This window comes from Leopardus geoffroyi, chromosome D3 (assembly GCF_018350155.1).
Source record: "Leopardus geoffroyi isolate Oge1 chromosome D3, O.geoffroyi_Oge1_pat1.0, whole genome shotgun sequence".
In the NCBI taxonomy this organism is placed as follows: domain Eukaryota; kingdom Metazoa; phylum Chordata; class Mammalia; order Carnivora; family Felidae; genus Leopardus; species Leopardus geoffroyi.
This window is the reverse complement of record NC_059339.1, coordinates 52405690-52432484: the sequence shown is the minus strand read 5'-3', so window position 1 is coordinate 52432484 and position 26795 is coordinate 52405690. Positions and strand designations below refer to the sequence as shown.

Sequence of the window (26795 nt, the reverse complement as noted above, 5' to 3'; positions counted from 1 at the left end):
CCATTACTGAAACACATCAGAAAATGAGAAAGAGACAACAAACTCCAAAAATATTTGTAACACATAAACAATATTTAAAGAACATATAGAAATGAATTTGCTAAAATAGCAAATGGAGTCATCATTTTAATAAAATCATTTTTATTTTTTTGAACATTGCATTTTGATTAGTCGGGGAAAAAAACCACGTTCTGTAAGCAGATCGTCACCAGAAAATAGAGAACACTGCATTTTATGTAATTTACCTTTTGGAAACCGGGCTGAAGGGTTCTGTGAGCATGAGCTGTAGAGAAACAGCCCTTTCTGCATCATCTCATGGAGTTTCTGCCTAAACTCCAAGCAGATGAAGGAGGTTCTTCTCTCTGACCTTTTCAATGGCTTACCGTCAACCAGCCCCACGTCCCATGTCAGAAGGGGAGCTATACAGCTAAAATGGCAGGCCACTGGGGCAGGCTACAATCTTGCAATGAAAAAGGACAATGGGGCTCCACTGATAAACAGAGATGTGTCTGTGAGAGAATGCTTTATGAAAAAACACTGCAGGCAGGCACACCAGCTGTACATGAGAGGGAACTTGGAAGCATGGAAGGAGGTGAACAACCAGCAGTCTTTTCCTTCTGGAGATTGGTGGTGGTGGTGTGGCTATAATTACTGAAACTTTTTCAAAGGTTTTGCTCTAAATTCTGCATCTATTTGAAATGTACATTTGAAGTGTTTGTAACTTCTGATTTTTTTTCTAAGATATTTGTAATATGTGTTTCTTTGAACTAGGCTTCTCCTCTAGTGTGGGTTTCCTTGGAAGTAAATTTAGTTTCCCATCATTAATCAGCAAATGAGTTGTTTTTTTCCTATAGCTTCCTTGATTAAATGCAAGGACATTGGAATGATGAGTATCCCAGGAGAGAGGAGGAGTGGGAGAGAAGGAAGGAGGGAGAGAAAAAGTGAGGAAGGAAGGAGAAAACACAAAATAGTAGAATATGAAGTTGCTTGCTTTAAGAAATTCAAATCCAAGCCTACAAAAGGAGAAATGTCTGCTGTTTTCTCCCACTTTGTGGTCACGGAAGAGCTGAGTCGGCTCTCATCTAACTGGCAGGAGGAGACCTAAGCTCAGAAGAAACTCATGTGAAGAGGGTTAGTTTGTTGGTCCACAGGGGAAAGTTAGCAGCCAGGGAATGCACCGAGAGGGTCCAGACTCTGGGGTGCTTCACTCAACCTTACGCAAGTTGTGAAAGTTCTGCATGGTCCTTTCTATGGCTTCATCCATGGTGACCAGTGGCTGGTGGCCCATGACCTTTTTGGCTCTCACAGCTGTAATAGTGGAATGTACTGGCCAATGCGACTGGCATTGGTATGAAAGTGGGCTGGAGCTGGATGACAGGACTGATCGCCATCACCAGGAGGGAAAGCAGGGGGGCCAGGTAGCAGGCCACCCAGTAGGGGATGTGGTACTTGGGGGCCTTATAGTTGAGGCCTGTCAGGATGTGGGACAGGAATGTCCAGAAAGGGGTGACTTCATGGTTGATGATGTGAAGTGCCTTCTCACTCAGCCACATCTCAGGAGAGGTACTCTGCAGCCAAGATATGTCTGTGCACCGGGTTCTCCACAAAAGTGAGGTCCACCAAGTTCTCTCCATTTCCAATCACAAACTTCACCTTGCCTTTCCCAGCCATCTTGATGAGGATGGGGACCAACTGGGGGTCTCTTGGGCTGAAAATGCCATGACAGCAGGTGGCCATGGCTAAGAAATGCCTCTCAGGATTGTTGATGCCCAGGACTGCTCTCTCCTGTAAGATTTGGTCTTTGTGTAGTGGTCTGCGGGTTCCATGGGAAAAGGGAGATCTTCAGTTCCATTTTTGATGTTGACACCCTCAAAGATGACACTGGTACTTCTGGTTAAAATGAGTTTTGAACCCCAGCCTCTGTGCAAGTTTCAATGGCATTCTTCGTGCCAACGCAATTCACTCTATAAAAGAGTTTTTGTTGTTACTGGTTGGTGGGGGTGACACACAGTGGACAACTGTCCTATACCTTTAAGAGTTGAGTACAGATCCTATTAGCTACAGGGGTCGCCCAGAAAGAACTGCACCCAGGGATTGTGAAACCCTTGCTGCATATCAAATACATTGATAGAGTAGCTGGCTAGAAACTGCTCCACCACGTGCTGCCCCAGAAATCCAGAGCCTCCTATCACTGTGCACTTATTGGCCCTTCAAATAATGGTTATTCACTTCCCAGTCTCCCACCCATGAGAGCTCCTCTGGCCAGCCTCAGAGTGCTTTCAGCTTGCACCCAAAGACCTCCAGCTGCCAGTGCCACCCTTTACTCTGATGCAGTCATTTTGATGTCAAGGACCTTATTTTTCCATAAACAATTACCTTGTTAATTAATTCTATTTTTCCAGAATAGAAATGTCTTTATTAGCTTGTTCTTCTGACATTGAACCTAATGCACCTTCATTGTAAGCTATTAAATAAAATTTTTAAATAAAAATTTTAATGCAGAAGATTATAATTACCCACAATCCAGGAGTAATCGTTTTCAATATATTTGCAGAATGTCTTTCTAGTTTCTGTTGTTTTTCTCTTTCTCCACTTCTTTTCCTGCCCCATCCCTTTCTCTTTCCCTCCTCTTCACCTTCTAAAACAAAAATAACCTTCATATGTTGCATTTTTTTAGGACTTTCATTTTTCACTTACTATAGTTTGAACACATCCAAAAGCCAACTACATAATCATTTTTAATTCCCACAGAGTACTTTTTTATTGTATGTATCTAGACTATGTGTCTAAATACTGTTGATGACCATTTAAGCTAATGTTATTTTGCACTACTCTAAACAACTCAGGTGTACAAATCCTTGCACCCTTTCCTTATAATATGTCTGATTATTTAGGTTAAATTTTCAGAAGTGACATTTATAGGTCAAAGTATCCACACATTAAATACCATGATGCCTATTGTTAAACTGCCCTCCAAAATGTTGCGCCTGGCATTGGGGTGCTATCATTTTTACTATCATTTTTATTATGTCTTTTTGTTTTTTATTATCAATTTTTTATTTGCCAATCTTATTTTCAGAAAAAACTAATTTAATTTGCACTTATTGAATGGCTAGTGAAGTTGTATATTACTCATATTTTAATGACTATATTTTTTAAATGATCTCATAATTATGTCCTAGACATTCTCATTATCTATTTTCTCCCCTCTTTCTCTCTCTCTTTTTAATTTTATATTTCTCTATTTGACTTAAAAGATTTATTACAATAATCTTTTGTCCTATGCACACAATAATTTTCTCTATTTGAAGTCTACCTTTCAATTACTTATTTTATTATATAACCTAAAATATTTCTCTTAATGATATCTGTATTGGTTTCATGTTTTAGAAAATTCACCCTTCACCATGATTTAAAAAATAGTAACCTAACACATTCTTCTAGAGCCCTGAAAAACCATAATACATGTAGTTTAAGTCAGATGCCTGGACAGAATTCCCTCTCTTGGGAGCACTTGTCTTTACTAGTATCTTTTTCCTTCCCAAATGTAATTTACCTGTTATTCTTTAAATGGAACAAGTAGATCATATAACAAATATGATGGCAAAATAATTAGTGAATTTCCAATGCATTTGGAAATATTGAGTAAGATATAGGGAAGCATTAGTTTTATAGCTTTCTTCCTTCTACTCTTCCTTCCTTCCTTCCTTCCTTCCTTCCTTCCTTCCTTCCTTCCTGTATGTTTATTGAGTGCCAATTTAATGCCATAGGCCCAATTCAAGATTTCAGAGTTATAACAAGGACAAGTAAATTGAATAAAAGACTAGACTAGATTTTTTCAAAGACAACCGAAGAGAATCATGGAAAGCTCACAAAAAGAAAGACGTATGTAGTATGAACACAGTTCCAGGCTATGAGTCAAATGTGCTCAATGGTGACATTTTTGTTTTTCAATAGAAATGTTCCCATTCAATTTGATGAGAGAAAACATAATATTTTTTAGTCAATTCATATAAACTTAGTCAATTTGAGATTTAAAAAAATGAATTTAGGTTCTTCCTCAATTTTGCATTTTTGGGGGAGACATTTTTCCTGGATGTACCAAAAATATCATCATATCTGAAGGAGTGGGAGGCACCCAGTCACTGCTATTGACATCTTTCCCATTAGCTTGTGCTGAGAGACCTCTCATCTGATTCATTCTCCATGGCCACCAACGCATGTCTTTGTAACCACTGCAAATCTTTTTCAGCCAACCAGCTTCGGGTGTCGCACCTGGACACTCCCAGCCAAGGAGCATAGAAGGGTCTGAGGGACTGCGTGCTCCTTATGTCCTATCAGAGCATGTGAGGACTCTCCTGACACTGCCTCAGATTGCTTCCTGACATGCAAGAAACATGTCTCCTCCTGAAGCATCAGTGAGATCAATCTACCCCTCATGTGTGCATACATGGTGAACTTAACATTAGGTAGGGCAAGATTCAGTGCTCCTTCAATGACCCACTCCCTGACTCTTCTGACTTCTTCCCAACTTGCAGTTTCAAGTGTCTGGAGATATCACTTACTGATCAATTATCTATTCACTCTATGCCTATATTGATAGCAAGAACTTGGCTTTTGATGCTGTAAGGATCTAGCTTCTTGTGACTTAAGAAGCTAAATAATCTGCCAAAAGTTTGATTTTTAAACTTTTTATACCAAAGCTAAACATTCATTATTTCTATCTTCATTTCTGCAGTTATGATGGTTACCTAAAAGAGACCAGCCTGCCCAAGCCTGATCTTTTTCTGGTTCTTTTTATTCTGTTTCACTCTTTTTCTCTGTTTACTCTCTTTTTACTTCACACACACACACACACACACACACACACACACACACACATTATAAATGGACAAACTAAATCATATATAATATCCTCCCTCAAAGATCTTAGGCTTGATAACAGGAAGAGCTTAGGTAACACTTAAGTGTTGTGTAAAATCTTTCACTATAAAGAGATACCAAGAGTAAAGAATTTATAAAATTTAATACGCTTTATACTCATTTTCAAGATTAACATATCTTGGGGAGATATTTACAGTGAACTCCTTATATGTTTTGCTTGTTATTTATACTTACAGTTATTTATACTCACAAAATTTTAATTCTGTAAAACATGCTTTGTAGATTTTGCTTCATTAGTTATTAAGTGGGAAAGAAAGGTCAACCAAAGAATGAAACATAGTGTTCCAGCCTCTAGACATGAAAAAATGGGAAGGAAGGACTAAAATCTTTTTAGGAAGGGCGTTTTATTTATCTTTTTATATTTTTCTTATTCTCTTTCATCATCCTGCTTTCACATCTCCTGCAATTAAGCATCAGCAAATTAAATATACTCAACCAGTTTGCAGTTCTGCCCTTTGAAGATGCTCTTAGTAAGATTTTTTTCTGTGTATACAAATGTACTAAAATTAATAAATGCAGAATATATAAAAAAAGCGTATGATGAATTGTTGTCAACTTGTCCAGTTTATATAGAAATGTACCTTTCTTTGTTGCATTTAATGATTGATTTTCTAAGTTAATGTAACTGTAGGTGATAAAATGCCAGAGAGATTAGTATTGGATCACATTTGAGATTTTTTTTTTGGTATTTACCCACAAAATATTTATTGAGCACCCACTATGTGCCAGGTACAGCTGTAAGTGCTTGGGATACTTCAATGAACAAAAGACACACAAATTTCTACAAATCCTGGTCTTCCTCAAGCTTACATTCTAAGGGAGACAGACAATTAGTATCAACAACCAGTCAATTCTGTGTAATTGGAGGGGATAAGTCCTATCAAAAGAGCAGAGCAGGGTAAAGGGGGACAGAAGTTCAGAAGTGGAAAGAAGGTTGAAATTTAATATGAATATGCAAAACATATTTGCAATTATATATACAGCATATGTAATTGCATACATAGTATATGCAATTGTACACACACACATGCATGCATATATATATATATATATATATATATATATATATACACATACATGAAACAAACAAATGATTTTGCCATCTTTGCTTAGGAAGGATCACATTTGAGTTTAAATGTTAGAATTAGATTTAAGTCCACCACCTCCTGTTACTGCTTTATCCCAAATCCAGTTGTGTTGTTCCAACCCTAAATTCTCCATTTGATCCAATATCCTACAGCGCTCACACTAAATATTTTAATATCAGTGCTTCCTTAAAAGTCTTGGACAATCAGTAAGAATCTCATTGTAGGAGAAACACGCAGGAGGTTAAGCCTTGGGTTCCTCCTTCCTGTAATTTATGGTAGTGTAATCGTGGTGAAGTAATCAGCTCACTGCAATTTGTTATTTCAAAGCTATTAATGTTACCCACACCTATAATGAAAAAGTCAAGAATTTTTATTTGAAGTATACTTAAGTGTCTTGGAAAGGATAATCGATTAGTATGTTCATCCCAAATAGAATATCTACAACTTTTTAAAATATTCTCTTTTTAAATCATTGAAATGTTGCTAAGAAAACATAGGAACAGCTATTGAGTACAGTATTAAATTTAGAGCAAGTTCATACAAAAGTGGTGATTTAGACATGACTTTTGGCATAATTATCACTGAAAAATTCTATAAAGCAAATAGTACAGAATAACTTTAAATATATAAGTCCTGAAAATGCAATTACCCACTGAAAAAGGTGCAAATTAGAACTTCTGTGTATGTTACTCTTTCTTTTGGGATATGGTAGTGATTCTACAATCCTATGTGACATGGCTTCTTACTTGCCTATTTGGTTTTATCTTAGCACTCTATTTTTTATTCCTTTAACCCTAGAAATTTAGAGGCAAAGCCTTATAATATATATTTACAGTATATGCATGCAAAAATGCTTTTCAAAGAGTATGCTTTTCAGAAAAGAAGCTGCAGGTAACTTATTAATTTATTCATCAAGTATTCATTTTACATGTTTATTGAGCTCCTAACTTGTTCTATGGGTTCTGGGTAAGGTGATAGGGTGTCATTTTGACATAGGTAGAACATCTTAGTATTGGAGTAATAAGTGAAGAATTACTAGGTAAAGTGAAAGTTAACTTTTGTTGTGTTCCCAGCTTTTTTAAAAAAACTTCCCTGCCTTTATTTGGAGATATGGAAAGAGAGAGAACATTTTAGCAGAGCTGTAGAGATCAATATTATTTTATTTTTGGAAAATAGTGAACCCTGTCTTAATGGAACCTGTATGTTTTATCTTGAAATCTCTTATTGCCATTTCCATACATTCCAGAGAGTTGTTCAGACTGACAGCTGGGGTATCTGGGAAAATGCCTAACTTACACATATCATCTCCCCAATCAATTCTGTGAAACTCTGTTCTTTATACATTTGCCTATTGTAGGCACATGTTTTAAATTAAAAGTAAAAGTAATGATATTTTCACCAGAAAGATGTACATAAGTGGCAGCAAAAAATCTAAATAAATGGCGTGAGAAGACTTGCCAGGAGGAACTCCCTCGAAGAGGTGAATATTGAGTTTGTCATTAACAGAGAGAAGAAAAAAGATGCCGCAGAATTGCCTATGAACCAGCACAGCAATAACAATTTCTAGCTCCTTATGTGTGCTCATATGGATGTCACACCTACCTCTAGAAGAGCTAATATCCTGTTTTCATCACATTTGTTTCAAATGCTTATGTTCCCCTCCTAGTCTACAGGAAAGAAGCCTACAGGGAAGGAAGCATGCTCTACTCATTTTCAAAAAATGAAGGCATAGATGAACAAATGATTGTATGTGTGTGATTAGTTTGCTAAAGAGAGAAGAAAAGCCGACCTTGACAACCATTTATAGTGATGGCTTCTTTGAAACAAAGCTGGCTTAGGTGGATGTGTCAGATTCATATCCTGGAAAGTCAACTGTGAGGTGGAATTTGTTGAGAAGGGTGATTTTTAGGGGCAGCTCTTGGGATCCACAGTTGTGAAAGAAAGGCACTCAGGCAGGAGTGGGAAGAAGGAGATGTTGAGAATGCAATTCCAATCATAGCCTCTGCCAAACCCATGGAGAGAGCTCTGGAGCTAGAATGACCTTTCAGCTTATAGGCCAACTTGATCAGGACTCTGTATGCCTTCGTTGATGAGCCATTGGGTGTTGGGAAGCCTGGGAAGGGAGCATAACCTCTGCAGTGACTCTGTGCAATAAGGCAATCTCTGATGTTCCTGGAAGTTGAGAGCTGTCTACTGTCAGCACTCTGTAACTGGGGCAACTTCAATGATGTACTCCTTCATCGGTAGGGATCTGGGTGGTGTATTACAGTGTCGATTGCAGTGGGGTGAAACTAGATTATAATGACTATGGCAAGTCAGAAAGAAGGATTATCAATGGTGAACAGGTGTCTTTTTTTTTAAAGGCATAATAGCACCATAAAGTTCATTCCATTACTAGTATGCTGGATGCATAGGACTGGGTGGAGAGATCAAAGCTGAGGGAGTTAGTTTAGAAAGTTGTTTGAGTGATTCTGTCGTGAGGCAATGAGGGCTGAGGCCCTGGTAAAACTAAAAACCACGGAGATAACCTGAATTGAAACTGGTGCCTGAATGAATTGAGGGGTTGGAGAGGTCCGCCCCAGAAACTTTTGAGCTTCTATGTTTCAGACACTCTGTGTATATTTTGCACTTAATATGAGGTACACATTATTATAATGTTATTATACAGCACAACGAATAGATACTTTGAGAGTTTAGATGCATTGTCTGAGTCTTTCCGGACTGGGAGGAAGACTAGATTTGTCTGACTGTAGAGACGTACATTTTTACACCTAATCACTGATAGGATAGAGCATACATTTCATCTTTGAAGTGCAGATTGGCTAGAGGATGTGGAAATATGATGATAAAAGAAAATGACACGTGAAATCAAGCCCCGTGTCGAGCTCTGCAATGAACGTGGAACTTGCATAAGATTCTCTATCACCCTCTCTCTCTGCCCCTCCCTGACTTGTGCACACACACACTCTCTCAAAATAAATAAAAAACATTTAAAAAAAGAAAATGAAAGGCAAATATTCTGATTTGTATTAGTGAGGAATGAGGATTTCTAAAAAGATACAAAAGTTTATCAGGTAAGAGAATAACACCCTCATTATGCACTGGAACTATGCTTTAAAGAAAAAATAGTTAAGTCTTTATGAAAACTCTGTGGGACAGATATTATTATAATCTTCATTCTACACATAAGGAAACTGGCTCTTGGGAAAATCAAATAAACTGCTTGACCTCAAGCAGTTAGTTAATGGTGGAACTAGATGTTTTTACATCAAGATTGCCTGACTTTAAAGCCACCAAACATCATATTAAAATTTGCCTCCTTATCAACAGGGCGTATTTTTCTGTTAAGTCATTTAAACAATTGCTAATCTACATCCTCCCCTTTTGAATATTCACCAGTAACATTGCTAATCTTGCTTTTTAAAAATTTGTGTCTGGCTAATTATTTTATGAAATGGGCACCTTTAAAGTCGCCACCAAATCTTCATATAGGATATAAATGTAGGTGTAAGTTGCTTATATTCAGTCAGATTGAGACGTGCTGTGTTAGCTGTCTAGGGCAGCCATGACAGAGTACCTACCACGGACTGGGTGGCTCAAAACAATAGAAATTTATTTTCTACCAGTTCTAGGAGCTGGAAGTCTCAAGTCAAGATGTTGGTAGAACGATGCTGGCTCTGAAATATACAGAGGAATCATCCCTTGCCTCTTTCTAGCTTCTGGTGGTTTGCTGGCAATCCTGGATGTTTCTTGGCTTATCCATGTGTCACTCCAGTCCTCTGTTTCACATGGTCTTCTCTCTGTGTCTCCATCTTCAAGGGGCCATCTTATATGTACAACAGTGATGTTATACTGAAGGCCCACTCTACTCCAGCATGACTTCATCTTAATTAGTTACATCTGCAATAACTTTTTCTTTCTTTCTTTCTTTCTTTCTTTCTTTCTTTCTTTCTTTCTTTCTTTCTTTCTTTCTCTTTCTGTCTTTCTTTCTTTCTTTTCCTTCCTTCCTTCCTTCCTTCCTTCCTTCCTTCCTTCCTTCCTTCCTTTTGAGAGACAGAGAGAGAGAATGTGTGTACACAAGCAAGGGACGGGCAGAGAGAGAGAATCCAAAGCAGGCTTCAGGCTCTGAGCTGTCAGCACAGAGCCTGATGTGGGGCTTGAACTCACAAGCTGTGAAATCATGAGCTGAGTCAAAGTCAGATGATCAACCAACTGAGCCACCCAGGTGCCCCCCCTCCGCCCCATAAATTTACATTCGTAGGTACTGGGGAATATGACTTTAATATATCCTTTTGGGGAACACACAGTTCAACTTATAATACTTGCATACACAAAAGCAACCTGTGTGATCAAAATAATTTTGTTTTGTACCATGTTTGTAAAAAACAAATAGATGAAGCTTTGCTAGGCATATTCCATTATAGCATTCTTTAACTATTTAATCTATCTGTACAAATTAGAATCGGATAGATATCAAATTATTCCTAATGGACCAGAATCTAACACTTTATCTCTTCTTGTATGGAATTCCAACTGATATTATTGAGTGTGCTCTTGTGGGGAGCAAACAACTTTACTGATATTACTTATGATTTTGTTATTCCCTGTGGGTTGCATTTTCTTTTTGCTCATTTAGATAAGTTCCCCTGGAACACAGAGTTGAGACTTGTAGGGTAGGCTTGGGGAATTTGTTCTTCCTAAAGTGCTTTATTCTAATTATATTTTTTATTACTCATATTGTAAATGAGACAGGCTGAAGAGGCATTGCCATACTAATTTTTTTTCAGCTTTTGTCATTTGAATTACTCTCCTTCCATATGCATCTAATTATAAGAGTTTCTTAGATGTAGATATCAAAGAATTTTAATATTTAATTTGCCCCTAGGGATATGATGAGCAAGGTCTTATGTTTATTAAATTGATCTTAGGGCAGGCAGCCCTAAAGTCAGATGCTATGATGCATGATTTGTATTTAGATATCATTAAACCCACGTATAAATTATGTGATTATTTCATACGTCTGTAACATGGAAATTAGACCTCTTACTTGTCAAACGTAATTATCTATTTCTGGGTTTCAGCCTTATTTACCTTTCTGCACATCTTACAACTTCTCTCAAACTCTTTTATTTCTGGCGCCCACCATATACTCACTTGTACTTTATATACTTTAGCATCCTCTTCTGCCTTGTAATCTACTGTCTACCCCAATGAATTTGTATTTATTATAACATACAATCTTTTTATCCTTATGGTTTTGTATGTACTGCAAAATTGTTGCGTATCCATATACCGGTGTTGCCCAAATCTACTTCTCTAGCTTTGATATCACCAAGTCTTTGACCTCAGTTGCCTCCTGGATATACCCTGGATGTTTATATGTATTTTTGAGTATAAAATGCATCATATTCATTATCTTTTCTGCAAAACTACTTTAGTAGTAAAGTAGATATCATTGCTTCCTCAGCTGGCATTGTTTCCGTGTAATTTTGCAAATCCTCCCCCAAAACACAAAGTATATTTGCCCCCTTGGATTCTGGGCTAGCTAATAAAGTAACTTGGTGTGGCCAATGGGAGGCTAAAAGCAAGAGCTTTTTCAGCATGTAGGGACTGAAATGTGCTTGAACATATGCTTTGGCACTTCTATTATTTCCGTGAGAATACCATGCCCTGGCTAGCTTGCTGGTCCAATGAGGTTGTGAGAATCATGTAGAAAAGCCACTCCAGGGACCTTTGTTTGAAGTAGCACCACCCAAACTCAGTAGTTTCACTGATGTGTGAGTGAATTCAACTGGCAAAAGTAGAGGAAACCTGGTAAGATGTGTGAGAAGTAAATTATTGTTTTGGTATCTCACTGATTTTTGTGGTTGTTATAAAGCAAAAGTCATCTGATGCAAAAATTGGTACTTGAAGTGGAATGCTGATAAAAAAACTAAAATATGGGGCACTGATTTTAAGCCTGGATGGCAAGAGAAAGAAGCTGATATAGGAGGCTTAGAAAATGGTAGCCCATATGATGCTGTCATGAAATATTTGTAAAAACTGCCCTTTTGATTCTTGGGAAGACTGATATCACATGTAATAATTTGTAGATTTGGATAAGATGGACTCCAGGCAGAGTGCAGAATGAGAGATCTAACTTCATTTAGGTGGATGTAATCAGGTAATGAAAGTGAGACATGAGCTCAGTAAAGGACTATCCAGTTAGTAAACAGAATGAAGGGGCAATAGAGAGTTTCCACAATGCACTGGTTTATAAAACTCTTTAAAATTCTTCAGGTTCTCTAACCCTGCAAACCAGTAAAATATTATCAAATTAAGATAGGTGCAGTTTGGGGGCAAAGAAAAAATCAAGGGCCTTTAAGATGTAGCTTAGGGATGTAGACCCTAAGGAGTAGTCCTCCTGTGCTTTCCTAAACTATTTAGAAGATTTAGGGTGATACCTAGTATGTCTTGCAGAGAATAAAAGAGCCTCTAGAAAGCACAGCCCCGCAGACTCCTAATGGGCCATACTACTCAAAGCACGCAAAGGTCTGTGGCCTTAGAAATATGGTTCATGGAAACAGAATACATGATAAAACCCACACATTTGTTCTTTTGTGAATGTAGTTGACTGGGATCAAGTAAATAAAACCCCTGGATTTGGGGATGCTTGGCTAAAGTACCACTAGCCAGGGCTAAAAAGGACTGAAGCTGTTTAATATCTAAAATAACTTTTGGGTTCCCAATTTTGCAGGCAGAAATTAGTCAAAGGAAAGAGGGCACATCCTTTAACAACCTCTTTAGAACTGGAGAAAGATGATGACAAAAGACTAATTCCCTTAAGTGGCTGAGAACCACTCCCAGGAAGCAGAACTGGGACCTAATCAAAGAACATTTTTGACTTCCAGAGGACAGAGGCATGGAAACACTTGCATAGCAGGAATTCTGAGTTGCCAAGGTGTAGTGACTTCTGTGCACTTTTTTTTTTCTTCAAATGGGAGTGTGTTTTAGAGAGTTCTCTGGTTTCTATTCCCAAAACTATGTGATGTATGCATGAGGTCAAAAAATTTACTTGTATGTTTTCTTCTCTCTCTCTCTCTTTAAATCTATAGGTCTCTAAATGAAGAGAATACATGTTTAGACTTGATATACTTTACCAGATCCAAGAATTTAAGCCTGATATTATGATTCGTTAAGACTATCAAGGATTTTTGGATAGAGTGGGGATGAGGTTTTTTTTTTTTTTTTTTTTGTTTTTTGTTTTTTTTTGCATGTGGTATAAGTGTGTGTTATTATGGCTGAAAGGACATCTCTCAGGTGTACTTTGAGGAAGAGGCAGAGAACATTTGTTAGGCATCTTCAAGTTCTGAAGGTAGCATATTGTGTACTTGAGAGTATTACTCCAACTAATTTACCCAGTGACATGGAAGGCTGAGAACTAGCTTCCAGTATGGCTCTGAGGCAGATCCAAAGTGTGTTGCAAGGAGCTCTGTCTCTTGAGTCACAGATATAGGAAACCTTTTTGTATGTGTGGTGGGAAAAGATGTCAGGCAAGCTGTAATAGAAAAGTTATAACAAATACTTTTGTGTTTCTAGAGAAAGTCCCCATGCCATATGTAGCACCACTCATAAAGCATAAAGTATTCTGTTGTTTTGTTAAGAATTAATATTGATGAACTGTGTAACCATGAGACATCAAGCATCTATGCCTTCAGAGATAGCCATCATGGGTAAAATGAATCAAATCATAAATTTAGGTAGGCTCAGTAGCAATCCCCTGTTAGATAAAAGTGATATGTCTAGGATAAGCATGATCAATGTCAAAGGCACAAGAAGATGGGGTGCCTGGGTGGCTCAGTTGGTTGAGTGTCCAACTCTTGATTTCGGAACAGGTTCTCACAGTTCGTGAATTCAAGCCCCACATCAGGATCCGTGCTGACAGTGCAGTGCCTGTTTGGGATTCTCTCTCTCAGCCTCTCTCTCTGTCCCTCCTCCACTAGTCTGTGTGCATGCATGCTCTCTTTTTCACAAAATAAATAAATAAGCTTAAACAAAAAAAGGTACAAGAAGTTGCATTAGCAGATGGGCCAGGCCTTAACTATAGTCATCCACCACAGTTACATGCTGCTTATCTGCCTATCTTCATCTTATACCCATGCCAAAATGGAGTGAGTTCTCTTATAACAAGCTGACAGAAATGGGAAAAAATCAAGGCTGGTTCATAGATATGTCAGTTTGGTATGTTGGGGCTAACTGAAAATGGAAAGCTGATGCACAATACTCATACTTAGAAGTGGCTCTGAACGATGATGCAGAAGGAGAATCTGTACAAAAGTTTCCACACTATGCACGTAGTCATCAACATGGTGGAGCAAGAGATGTGCCTAAAGCAAGAATGTAGACAGATTAGTCAGGGGACTGGAGGATAAAGTTTGGAAGATAAGGGTAAGGAGGGCTGTGAAGAGGTGTGTGGATGGACAGATAGGAGTGGGTACAAAGTGTGTAAGGTTTTTGTATCACTCATATAAATGAATGCCTTGTAGAATTGATCCACCTTTACCAATAGAAGAAGCACTAAATAAACAAATAGATAAAATTACACAGCACAGCATAGTTAGCTATTGGCAAACCATTGCTGGCAAATTAAACAAATGGATGCAGTAACCATGATGACAGGGACGAGGGCTATACGTAAACCTGAAAGCCTGGATCACCTCATGAAGACTGCTACTCATCGCTGCTGACTATCCCAATTGCCAGCAACAGAGACCAGTGGTAAGCCCCTGATATGGCACCATCTTAAGAAGGCCAATTTGGTGGCAATATATTCTCTTGAACCCCTTCTACCCTGAAAGCAATTCCTCTTTATGTTTATTTATTTATTTTGAGACAAAGAGAGCACCAGCAGGAGAGGGGCTGAGAGAGAGAGAGGGAGAGACAGAATCCCAAGCAGGCCCCACACCCACAACGCAGAGCCCCACAGGGGGCTCCATTCCACAAACTGTGAGATCATGACCTGAGCCGAGACCAAGAGCCGGATGCTTAAGCGACAGAGCCACCTAGGCACCCCTGAAATCAATTGCTCTTGATTGAGGTTCACACATTGTCTTAGTCTGTTTGGGATGCTATAGTAAAATAAAAAAGACTGGGTAATTTTTTTTTTTCAACGTTTATTTATTTTTGGGACAGAGAGAGACAGAACATGAACGGGGGAGGGGCAGAGAGAGAGGGAGACACAGAATTGGAAACAGGCTCCAGGCTCTGAGCCATCAGCCCAGAGCCTGACGCAGGGCTCGAACTCACGGATCGCGAGATCGTGACCTGGCTGAAGTCGGACGCTTAACCGACTGCGCCACCCAGGCGCCCCAAGACTGGGTAATTTTTAAACAATAGGACTTTATTTCTCACAGTTCTGGAAACTGGAAGTCCAAGATTGGGATGACAGTATGGTCAGGTACTGGTGACGGTCCTCTTCTGTGCTGTAGACTGTGACTTCTTGCTGTGTCCTCATATGGGAAAGGATTGAGCTAGGTCTCTAGGACCTCTTCTATAAGGTCACTAATTCCATTCATGATGGTTTTAAGGACCTAAGCACTTCTCAAAGGCTCCACCTCCTAATACCATCACGTTGATATTTCAACATATGAGTTGGGGGGAACACGAACATTTATAAAACACATTCCAAGTATGCATTTTCCTTTGCTTCCTGAACTTTGAGGACTTACAAAGACTTTCAGCCATTGACACTGAATGCTTCACAACATCATCTCAAACTAAGGCATCCACTTCTTTTTTTTTTTTTTTTTCAACGTTTATTTATTTTTGGGACAGAGAGAGACAGAGCATGAACGGGGGAGGGACAGAGAGAGAGGGAGACACAGAATCGGAAACAGGCTCCAGGCTCTGAGCCATCAGCCCAGAGTCTGACGCGGGGCTCGAACTCACAGACCGCGAGATCGTGACCTGGCTGAAGTCGGACGCTTAACCGACTGCGCCACCCAGGCGCCCCCTAAGGCATCCACTTCTTAGCAAAGAGGCACAGCAATGGGCAGAAGAGCGTGGGTTCCACACTGGTCTATCACATACCACACTCTGAAGTTGCCAACCTGATAAAATAGTTGAATGGTCTTTTCAATATTCTGCTGATGTGCCAGTTTGAGACATTACCCTAAAAGAAAGGATATTGTCTTTCAGGATGAAGTATACACTCTAAATAAATAAGCAATGGTAAACTATTGAGTTCAGGAACCAAAGTGTGGAAAGTACTTGAGCAGTAATTTTTAAAGAAAACCTACAAATAAGTAAGAAAAGAGTAAAAAAAAAAAAACAACTCTGAAAAAGTATGTGTAGTTTTATTCCTAAGATTCAGTGAAGCACAGTTTTATTTTCTAATATATGGTAGGCTGAATCTAAAATAGCTCCCAGTGATCTCTGTCTACTGGTATTTATGCCCTTGTGTAAGGTATAGGCTTAGTGACCTACTTTTTATGAATAGCACATGGCAAAAATTATAGGATGTTGGTTCCTAGATCAAATTAAAGAATATAGTGACTTCTGTCTTGTTACTTATTTTCCCTCTCCCCTTTGCTTACATAGTAGTATGTTCTCCATGGCAGGGAAACAAGGATCTGAAGCCAAAAGCTTGTGAGGCACTGAATCTTATCAAAACCATTATTGTGAATTCACTCCAATTCAAGTCTTAAAACAAGACTACATCTTCACAGGATTAATTGCCATCTTAACAGTGTAAAGTAGTGTCTTATTGTGGTTTTCATTTGCATTTCCCTGATAATTAATGATGTTGAACATCTTTTCGTATACCTGTTGGCCATTTGGATGCCATTTTTGGAGGAATGTCTGTTCAAGTCTTTTCCCCATTTTTAAGTTATTTTTTGTTTGTTGCTATTGAGTTGTAGGATTTCCTTATATATTTTGGATATTAATCTCTTATCAGGTACATGGCTTACAAATATTTTCTTCCATCCCATAGTTTGCCATTCATTTTGTTTATTGTTTTCTTTGCTGTGCAGAAACTTTTTTGTTTGATGTGTATTTTTGCTTTTATTGCCTGTGATTTATTTTGATGTCCTCCAATAACATCATTGCTAAGACTAATGTCAAGAAGCTTTTACTTTTTGTTTTCTTCCAAGAATTTTACAGCTTCAGGCCTTACATTTCAGTTCTTAGTCCATTTGAGTTTTAAAACAACTTTTTAATGTTTTATTTATTTTTGAGAGACAGACAGAGACGGAGCATGAGTGGGGGGGGGGTGGGTAGAAAGAGAGAGGGAGACACAGAATCTGAAGCAGTCTCCAGGCTCTGAGCTATCAGCATAGAGCCCAATATGGAGCTTGAACCCACAAACTGTGAGATCATGACCTGAGCAAAAGTAGGATGCTTAACCAACTGAGCCACCCAGGCACTCCCAATTTGAGTAGATTTTTGTGCAATCTTGTGGTCCAATTTTGTTTATTTATTTATTTTTGCATGTGGATATCCAGAGTTTTTTCTATCCCACTTATTGGAAACCGTCCTTTCCCAGTTGTGTATTCTTGGCTCTCTTGTCAAAGATCAAGTTTTGTCAAAGATCAGCTGACCTTATATGGATGAGCTGATTCCTAGACTCTCTAATCTGTTCCATTGGGCTCTATGTGTATCTTTATGCCAGTGCCATACTGTTTTCATTATTATAGCTCTATAACTTTGAAATCAGGGAGTGTGCTGCCTCAAGCTTTTCTCAAGATTACTTTGGCTACACTGGGACTTTTATCATTCCATATGAATTCTGTTTTTTTTTTTTTCCTTTATGTACAATATACCATTGGGATTTTAATAGGGGTAACATTGAATCTATAGATCGCTTTAGGTGGTATGGACAATAACAATATTAAATCTTCCAGTTGATAAACAGGGAATATCTTTCCATTCAGTTGTGTTTCCTTTAATTTCTTTTATAAATATTTATAGTTTTTAGTTTAGAAATCTTTCACTTCTTTGGTTAAGTTTTTCCTAAGTATCATATTTTTTTTGATGCTATTGTAAATCAGTTGTGTACTGTTTGTGCGAACATAAAATGCTGTGGCAGCCTTGGAAGGCAGTAGGGAGGGTTCTTAAAAAATTAAAAATAGAACTACCATATGATCCAATAATCCCTCTTTTGAGTGTATATTCAAAAGAACTGAAATCAAATCTTAAAGAGACACCATGTCTCTTTTCCATGTTCAGTGCAGTATTATTCACAATAGCCAATATATGGAAATGAGTTGTATGTGTCAACCAAGAAGTAAAGATAATATGGTATATACATACAATAAAATATCTTTCAGGCATAAAAAAGGAAGGAAATCCTGCCATTTTCAGCAACACGGATGAAGCTGGAGGACATTACGGTAAGTGAAATAAGCCAGGCATAGAAGGACAAACACTGTATGATTCCACTTGTGTGAGGTATCTAAAATGGTCAAACTCATAGAGGCAGAGAACACAATAGTAACAGGGACTGAGATGAGGGGGATATGGACAGCTGTTTTTCAAAGGACATAGTTTCTGCTATACTAGATGACTAAGTTCCAGAATTCTAGTATACAACACAGTACCTACAGTTCGCAATAGAGGTATTGTGAGCTTCAAAATGTGGTTAAGAGGGTAGATCACGTGTTAACTGTTCTTGCTACAAAAATAAAAACAGAAACAGGGACATGAGATAATTTTTGGAGGTGATGTGTATATTTACCTTAATTGCAATCATGGTATCACAGGTGTTTGCTTACGTCTAAACTCATCAGCCTGTACACATTTAATATGTACAGTTGTGTGTAAGTTGTGCCTCAATAAAACTACTAAAAATAATTTTAAAAGTAAGACTACAGTTTTGTCCAACACCTTCATTGCAGCCTTGTGAGAGGCCCAGAGCCAGAGGAACAAGACAAACTATGCCTAGATTCCTGACTCACAGAAATGGTGCAGTAAAAATGTTATGTTAAGCCACTAAGTGTTAGGTTAATTTAATGCAAAAACCTTAGGGGAAAAGCTTTATTTTTTCCCAGTGAGAATGATGTTAGCTATAGGTTTTTCATATAAAACCTTTTAATGTTGAGCTATGTTTCGTCTTAACCTACTTCATTGAGTGTTTTTTATCATTTATACTTTGTCAAATGCTTTTTCTGCTTCTACTGAAATGATCATATGGATTTTATTCTTTCTCTTGTTGATGCCATGCATCACACTGATTGATTTGTGAATATTGAACTACACTGGCATCCTGGAAATAAATTCCTTTTGATCATGGTGAATTAATTTTTTAAATGTATTGTTGGATTCAGTTTGCTATTATTTTGAGGATTTTTGCATCAATATTCATCAGAGATATTGGCTTGTATTACTTTCTTTTCTGCTATAATGTCTTTGTCCGGTTTTGGTATCAGAGTAATGCTGATCTCATAGAATTAACTTGGAAGTTTTCCTTCCATTTTTGGAATAGTTTGAGAAAAACAGGTATTAACTCCTCTTTAAATGTTTGGTAGAAATCAGTAGGTTGTCTTAATGCTTTGTTGATTATGTCCTTTGCTGTGCAGTAGCTTTTTATTTTGATGTTGTCCCTACAGTTTATTTTTGCTTTTGTTTCCCTGGCCTCAGGAGACATGCCTAGAAGTATTTTGCTATGGCCAATGTCACAGAAACTACTGTCTGTGCTCTCTTCTAGGATTTATGGTTTCAGGTCTCATATTTAGGTCTTTAATCCATTTTGAGTTTATTTTTGTGTATGGTGATAGATAGTGGTCTCGTTTCATTCTTTTGCAGGTAGCTATCCAGTTTTCCCAACACCATTTGTTGAAGAGACTGTCTTTTGCCCATTGGATACTCTTTCCTGTTTTGTCAAATATAAACATATTTGACCAACAAACATAAACATTTAATTGTGGGTTTATTTCTGAGCTCTCTATTCTGTTCTATTGATCGATGTGCTATTTTTGTGTCAGTACCATACTACAGCTTTATTGTACACCTCGAAATTTGGGATTGTGATACCTCTATGTTTGTTATCCTTTTTCCTTTTAAATTTTTTTTCATTTATTTTGAAAAAGAGAGAGAGAGGGAGAGAGAGAGAGAACAGTGTAGGGGCAGGGAGAGAGAGAGAGAGAGAGAGAGAATCCCAAGCAGGCTTTGTGCTGTCAGTCCAGAGCCCAATATGGGCTCAGTCAAAATCAAGAGAAAGACACTTAACCAGTTGAGCCATCCAGGCACCCCTTGTTCTTCTTTTTCAAGACTTTTGGGATCTTTTGTGCCTCCAAACAAATTTCAGAATTATTTTTTCTAGCTCTGTGATAAATGATGTTTGTATTTTGATAGGGATTGCATTGGATAGTATGGACTTTTAGCAATATTTTGTTTCCCAATCTATAAGCACGGAATATTTTTCCATTTGTTGGTGTTATCTTTAATTTCTTATATCAATGTTTTATAGTTTTCAGAGTGCAGGTCTTTCACCTCCTTGACTAAGTTTAGTTTTAGGTATTTTATTCTTTTTGGTGCAATTGTAAATTGAATTGCTTTCTTAATTTCTCTTTCTGCTTCTTCATTATTTGTGTATAGAAATGCAAGCGATTTCTTTACATTGATTTTATATCCTGAGACCTTACTGAATTCAATTAGTGGTTCCAGTAGCTTTTTGGTGATTCCTTAGGGTTTTTTTATACATGGTATTACATCATCTGCAAATAGTGAGTTTTACTTCTTCTTCTTTTTTTTTTTTTTTAAATTTTTTTTCAACGTTTATTTTATTTTTGGGACAGAGAGAGACAGAGCATGAACGGGGGAGGGTCAGAGAGAGAGGGAGACACAGAATCGGAAACAGGCTCTAGGCTCTGAGCCATCAGCCCAGAGCCCGACGCGGGGCTTGAACTCACGGACCGCGAGATCGTGACCTGGCTGAAGTCGGACGCTTAACCGACTGCGCCACCCAGGCGCCCCAAGTTTTACTTCTTCTTTACCAATTTGGAGGCCTTTTATTTCTGTTCGTTGTCTGATTCCTGTGGCTAGGACTTCCAGTACTATGTTGAATAAAATGTCAGCTTGGTTCCCGACTGAGTCTCAGCCCTTTCTACCATTTTTGATGTGACCTCTCTCTATGTGGCTGTGGAGAGTCTGTTCTGCCAGCCTTTGGGTCATTTTCTAAGTTATTTATGCTAATGTGGGTGTTATCTAGTTGTATCCATGGGAAAAGGTCAGTGTAGGGTCCTCTCTTACACTGCCACCTTTCCCAGAAGTCCTACATTTTCTTAATTCAGGATGTCTCTACCATTTTGGAAAATTTCTAATAATTTCATTCCATCTGCATCATCAATACCTGTATAGTCAGTTACATTCATCACATTTTAACTATATTTCGACTCAGAAGTTAAAAGTTTAAAAGTTTAAAGTTTAAACTTTAAAGCTTAAAAGTTTAAAAGTTATTAAAGCAAACACGATCTAAACTTAGTTCTGCATACAGGCAAGACTGAGGTAAACAGTAAATTGTTTTTCCTTAACTAGACATTCTCGACTAGTCATACTTGAGGATTTTATTTTTGAGTATTCAATCAGGTTTGATAGGACCAAAGTGATACACGTGCAGGAATGCTAAACACGAAGCAATGATCTAAATTTGAAGTATTTCTTTTCTGGTCTCTACATCTGAAATGAGAAATGTGCTCCTTCATTTCTCTTGTGTGCTGGGTGACAGATGGGAGAAGAGCTTCCTCTATGTCTCTCCTGCAGTCTCAATGCCCGAGGGTAGTGTTGCAGTCCCCAAATCTCCAGCTTCATAACTTTCAGATGTGCTATTTCTTTGAACACTTCAGAGACGTGCAGCGAAGTAACTGAAAGGATGCTCAATTCCATATCTCAGTCTACAAGATGGCTTGGGATGTCCTGTCCTCACCTCTGAGGTAAGCCATGCATGTTGAAAGGTGAACCTTTGTGCTACCTCTTAGTGACTTCCTTCCCTCTATAGCCCCGTGAAACATTTTCCCCTATGGATGTATTACTCCCTGCTTTCCAAATTGGTCATGGACATGAGTCATCTTTGTAAAATTCTGTTTCAACCTAAATGGAAATTTCTGGCACGTAATCAGGCAAATATTTCTGGCATGTAATAGCAAATATCAAAAACTGACCAGAGGAGAAACCTTGTAAGATGAGATACATATGAGGTTTATATGGGAGGACTATTTCTATGCTAATCAAGCTCAACAACTATTTGTTAAATGAATGATTTTTTTCCCTTTTCTTATTTCCTTTCTGAATCTTGGAAAGTTTAGCCTGTACAATTTGTTATCCAAAACTTTGAATTTTTTTACAGATATTAACTTGAAGGTTTTGAAATTGAGACCAGGTGGTTCAATCCAGGGCCTTACATTTGGAATATTGGATTCCCCTAGGGTAACAGTCTGTCAGGAAAACATTTATGCAACACAAAGATAAGTCCAGATTCTTGTGCCAAGATTTGAGGGGAATGAGGCTCTCTGCATGAACTAATATAAAGTTCTGACTGCGTTGATGAACAGAAAATGGTGAAATTGTAAATGCATAGCTATTATGGAGATGGAGACATTGCCTTTTAGAGATTTCTTCTGGTTTCATTCCACTCTGGGGATACAAGATCAGGAATATTTTTCACCAGTTTAACATATCAGAGCAGTGTAGAAATACTGTTCTGGCAAGAAAGGTTTTCCTATCTGTGAAAGTTTCTAAGTTAACAAGATTTATTTATCCTTTAGTTCACCAGCATTATATTGAACAGAGTTTGTCTCCACTATCCGTTTCTGCACACGTGCTGTCAAACCTCTCCATATTTTTCATATTCCTGTTCATGTTTGGGGACTTTTTTTTTCTTCTCTAAAATCTCTGGATTTTTCACTCATATTGATTGCTTCTTTTTCCAAAAATTTTGTTTATTTATTTATTTAAAAAAATTTTTTTAATGTTTATTTATTTTTGAGACAGAGAGAGACAGAGCATGAATGGGGGAGGGTCAGAGAGAGAGGGAGACACAGAATCTGAAACAGGCTCCAGGCTCTGAGCTGTCAGCACAGAGCCCGACGCGGGGCTTAAACTCACAGACCGTGAGATCATGACCTGAGCCGAAGTCGGATGCCCAACCGACTGAGCCACCCAGGCGCCCCTTAAGTTTATTTATTTTTGAGGGAGGGAGGGAGAGAGAGAAAGAGAGAGAGGGAGAGAGCTTGTGTATGCGAGCAGGGGAAGGGCAGAGACAGAGGCAGAGAGAGAATCCCAAGCAGGCCCTGTGCTGTCAGCGTAGAGCCCAAGGCAAGGCTCAAACTCACAAACTATGAGATCATGACCTGAGCCAAAACCAAGAGTCAGTCGCTTAAGGGACTGAGCGACGCATGAGCCCTCGCCAAATTTATTTTTGAATGAAGCATTTATTCTAAAATACTTGCTTTCTGAATGCCAGAGCGGACAATGACTGTGCTGTGGATTTAGGACTTTGCACTGCAGCTCCAAGCTCTGAGTTCCCAGACAGAGTCCATGTTGCCATCCTCAGGATACCCAAATTCTTAGCCTGTGGCTCAAGCCCGAAATAGAACTTGTTCATCCCAATGAATTTGCTTTCCAAAAGGCAGAATGTGACCCTGCCCACTTAGCTGGCTCCATCACGATATGGCGGTCCTCCCAATAGGCAAAGAGCACAGTTACTACATACTCTTAGAGAAATAGAAAAAATAAACTTTTGGTCATGAGTCATTATTTAGAAGTATCACTTTGATATTCTTTAACACACGTTTATCTTCTAAATTAATTCCCCAGCCAAAAAATAAAAAAAAAATCAAGTTTTCTATTCCTATGTATTACATTAAGTTTCTTAGCATTTTATGCAGAATTCTAACCCTGTTTTTAAAACAACCACCACTTTTCTACACAAACCCAATGCTCTGGGTTTCTCATGCTTTCACATTTTGTTACCATTGCTATGTCCTCTGATATTTATAATACTTTGGTCTACTGATTCTTTTTTTTTTTTTTAAGATCATTTAATTTTTATTTAAAAATGTATTGGAGTACAATTAAAATGCAAGGTTATATTAGTTTTAAGGTGTACAAATATTGATTCATCATCTCTATATATTACTCAGGGCTCGCCGCTCTAAGTGCAGTGGTTGTTGTTATACGTTATTACCACATTATCGGCTATATTCCATATGCTGTAGTTTTCATCTCTGTGACTTACTTATTTTATAACGAAGTTTGTGCCTCTTAAGCCCCTTTATCTATTTCACCTACCTGCCCCCCATCTCCTGCTTCTTCTTTAGCCATATGTGGTCTTACCTTCTCCATGAAGATTTCCTAAATGACTAAAGCTCTTTGGATCACACCGATTTAGATTTTAATATACAGTGTATCATGTTGTAAAACTCAGAAGACTCAGCACAATCTTCCTACCTTTGCTAAACAAAAAATGCCTTAACTTCCACATACGCATAATCAATTGTCTTACTGATTTTTCTGGAAGAGTTCTATAAATCAATCTCTCAAGTCATTACATTGGCAATTTCTGACAGAAATAGTACTTCTTTGCCCAACATTATCATAATTCTCTTGAGTGAAATCAATACTGTAAGCTCCTTGTCTAGTCTCTTAGTTTGTTTTGGAGTTATCACAAAAATCCAAATTACTGTAGTGAGCAAATTGAAGAAATACATCCAGGACGTCAAGGTAACCTGAAGTTGGTGAGGAGAAGAAAATAACTTCATCCGATCAAAGTTTAGGCTTTCCTAAAATTGGTTTCTTGGCAACGAAATCTTAATGGTGGAAATAGTGGCAATTAAGAAAATAATTCATTAGCTATGTTCACTTCTATGACAGATAGCTCTTTAAAGAAAATTATTTTTCCTTACTTGAAGTTAAGGCAGTAGTGTGGCACTACATATGTCCGTCAGTTCTCTGAAATGCTCTGAAATGTTTGTTTTTCACCAATCAATTCTACCAAATCAGGATTTATATGTGCAAAGTTGTGTCCCACCTATTTTTCTAAGTTTAAATTTGGTGCAGTGGTTGAGCCTCTTTTTTTTAAGGACAATAAAAAATAAAAATGAGTTTATAAAAAATTGTTTTTTTTCTAACTTTTGTATTCATTCTGAAAAGAGGCAGTCTAATATCAAAATTAAACAGTTATATCAGAGTGACACAGGACTAAAAGATCATTGTTCTGAGCTCTTTAGAAGAAAGAAATTGTGCTTTTTTGAGAAGACTACAAATGAAGTGTTCTCTGCTCTTTAAATAAGAACTGATTAAAAGATGACTTAAATAGAAGCTCTAAAACAAAAGTGGTTGCAACATTGATAAGAAGAAACAGATGTAGCTAGTATTCCTTGAGTTAACACAACTGAAATTCTAATACTGAAAACCCACATTAACTGTTATATTTTACAAATATATATATTAAAAAACAGTCTATGCCCACATGTTTGAATCTTCCAGATTGACCTTATTGACCAAAAATGCATTATCTATATCAAAACATTTATGAAAAAAATGTACTAACATGATAACCATTCCAATGAGAAGAATAGAATGAATATAAGTATAAAATCTATAGATAATTCAAAACCCAGTAGTATTTTATAACAAAGTAGACATTCAGTTATTTATTTCATGCCTTCCATACTAGAATGTGGGTGGATTCTATGTCTTTCTCATTCATCATTATATTCCTAACACTAGATCGGTGTCTGGCTTATAATAACTACATAAGAATATTTGTTCACTGAAACAAAACAGACTCATAAATACAGAGAATAATTTGGTGGTTGTCAGAGAGGAGGAGGTGGGGGAGATGGGTAAAATAGGGGAAGGGGGTTAAAATTTTAAGGTAGAAGATTTCTTTTCTTTTCCTTTCCTTTCCTTTCCTTTCTTTTCTTATTTTATTTTTTAAGCCCATTTACTTATTTTAAGAGAGAGAGCAAGTGGGGTAGGGAAAGAGAGAGAGGGGAGAGTGAGAATCTCAAGCAGGCTCTGCACTGTCAGCACAAAGCCCCATGTGGGGGCTCCAACTCAGGAATGGTGTGATTATGACGTGAGCTGAAATCAAAAGTCAAATACTTACCCTTAAGATTGAACCATGAAGGTTCCCCAAAGAAGTTTTCTTAAACAGAATAGAAAAAGCGTCAGCCGTAAAAAAGATTGATAAGGTGGACAACATTAAAATTAAAAGCTCTGTTCGTCAAAATACACATTTAGGCAATGAAAAGACCAGACCCAGATTGGGAGAGGCACATGTAACTGGCAACACATGTAACTGGCAAAGGACTCGCATCCAGACATATAAAGCATATAAAGAATGACTACAAATCAGTAAAAAAATAATAAAATAAAATAAAATAAAATAAAATAAAATAAAATAAAATAAAAAAATTTGCAATCCAATTTAAAAAAATGGGCAAAAGGCTAGAAAACACTTTACAAACGAGGGTACCAGAAAGGCCAACTGACAGATGGACAGGTGTTCCACCTCCTCATCAGGGAAAACCGTACCGGAAGCCTCAGGTGGTGGCACCGATCACTGCCAGAGTAGTAAAATCTGCAGAGTTGGCCGAGATCTGGAGTAGCTTTTGGAAGCTCCGGTGGGAGTGTGAACGTGTGACCGTTTCGGAACGCTGCCTGCATTTTCTCTACAGCTGACGCTGGCAAACCCAACGGTTCCACAACGAGGGGTGCCCCGCAAAGTGCATTCACGTGTGCGCCGGAAGACATATACAAGAATGTCTGAATAACATTCTTCAT

The 26795-nt window shown here is 37.8% G+C and overlaps 1 pseudogene; it reads right to left on the bottom strand.

Annotated features, from left to right (window-relative positions):
• On the bottom strand, positions 1 to 26795 carry LOC123587483 (annotated as a pseudogene).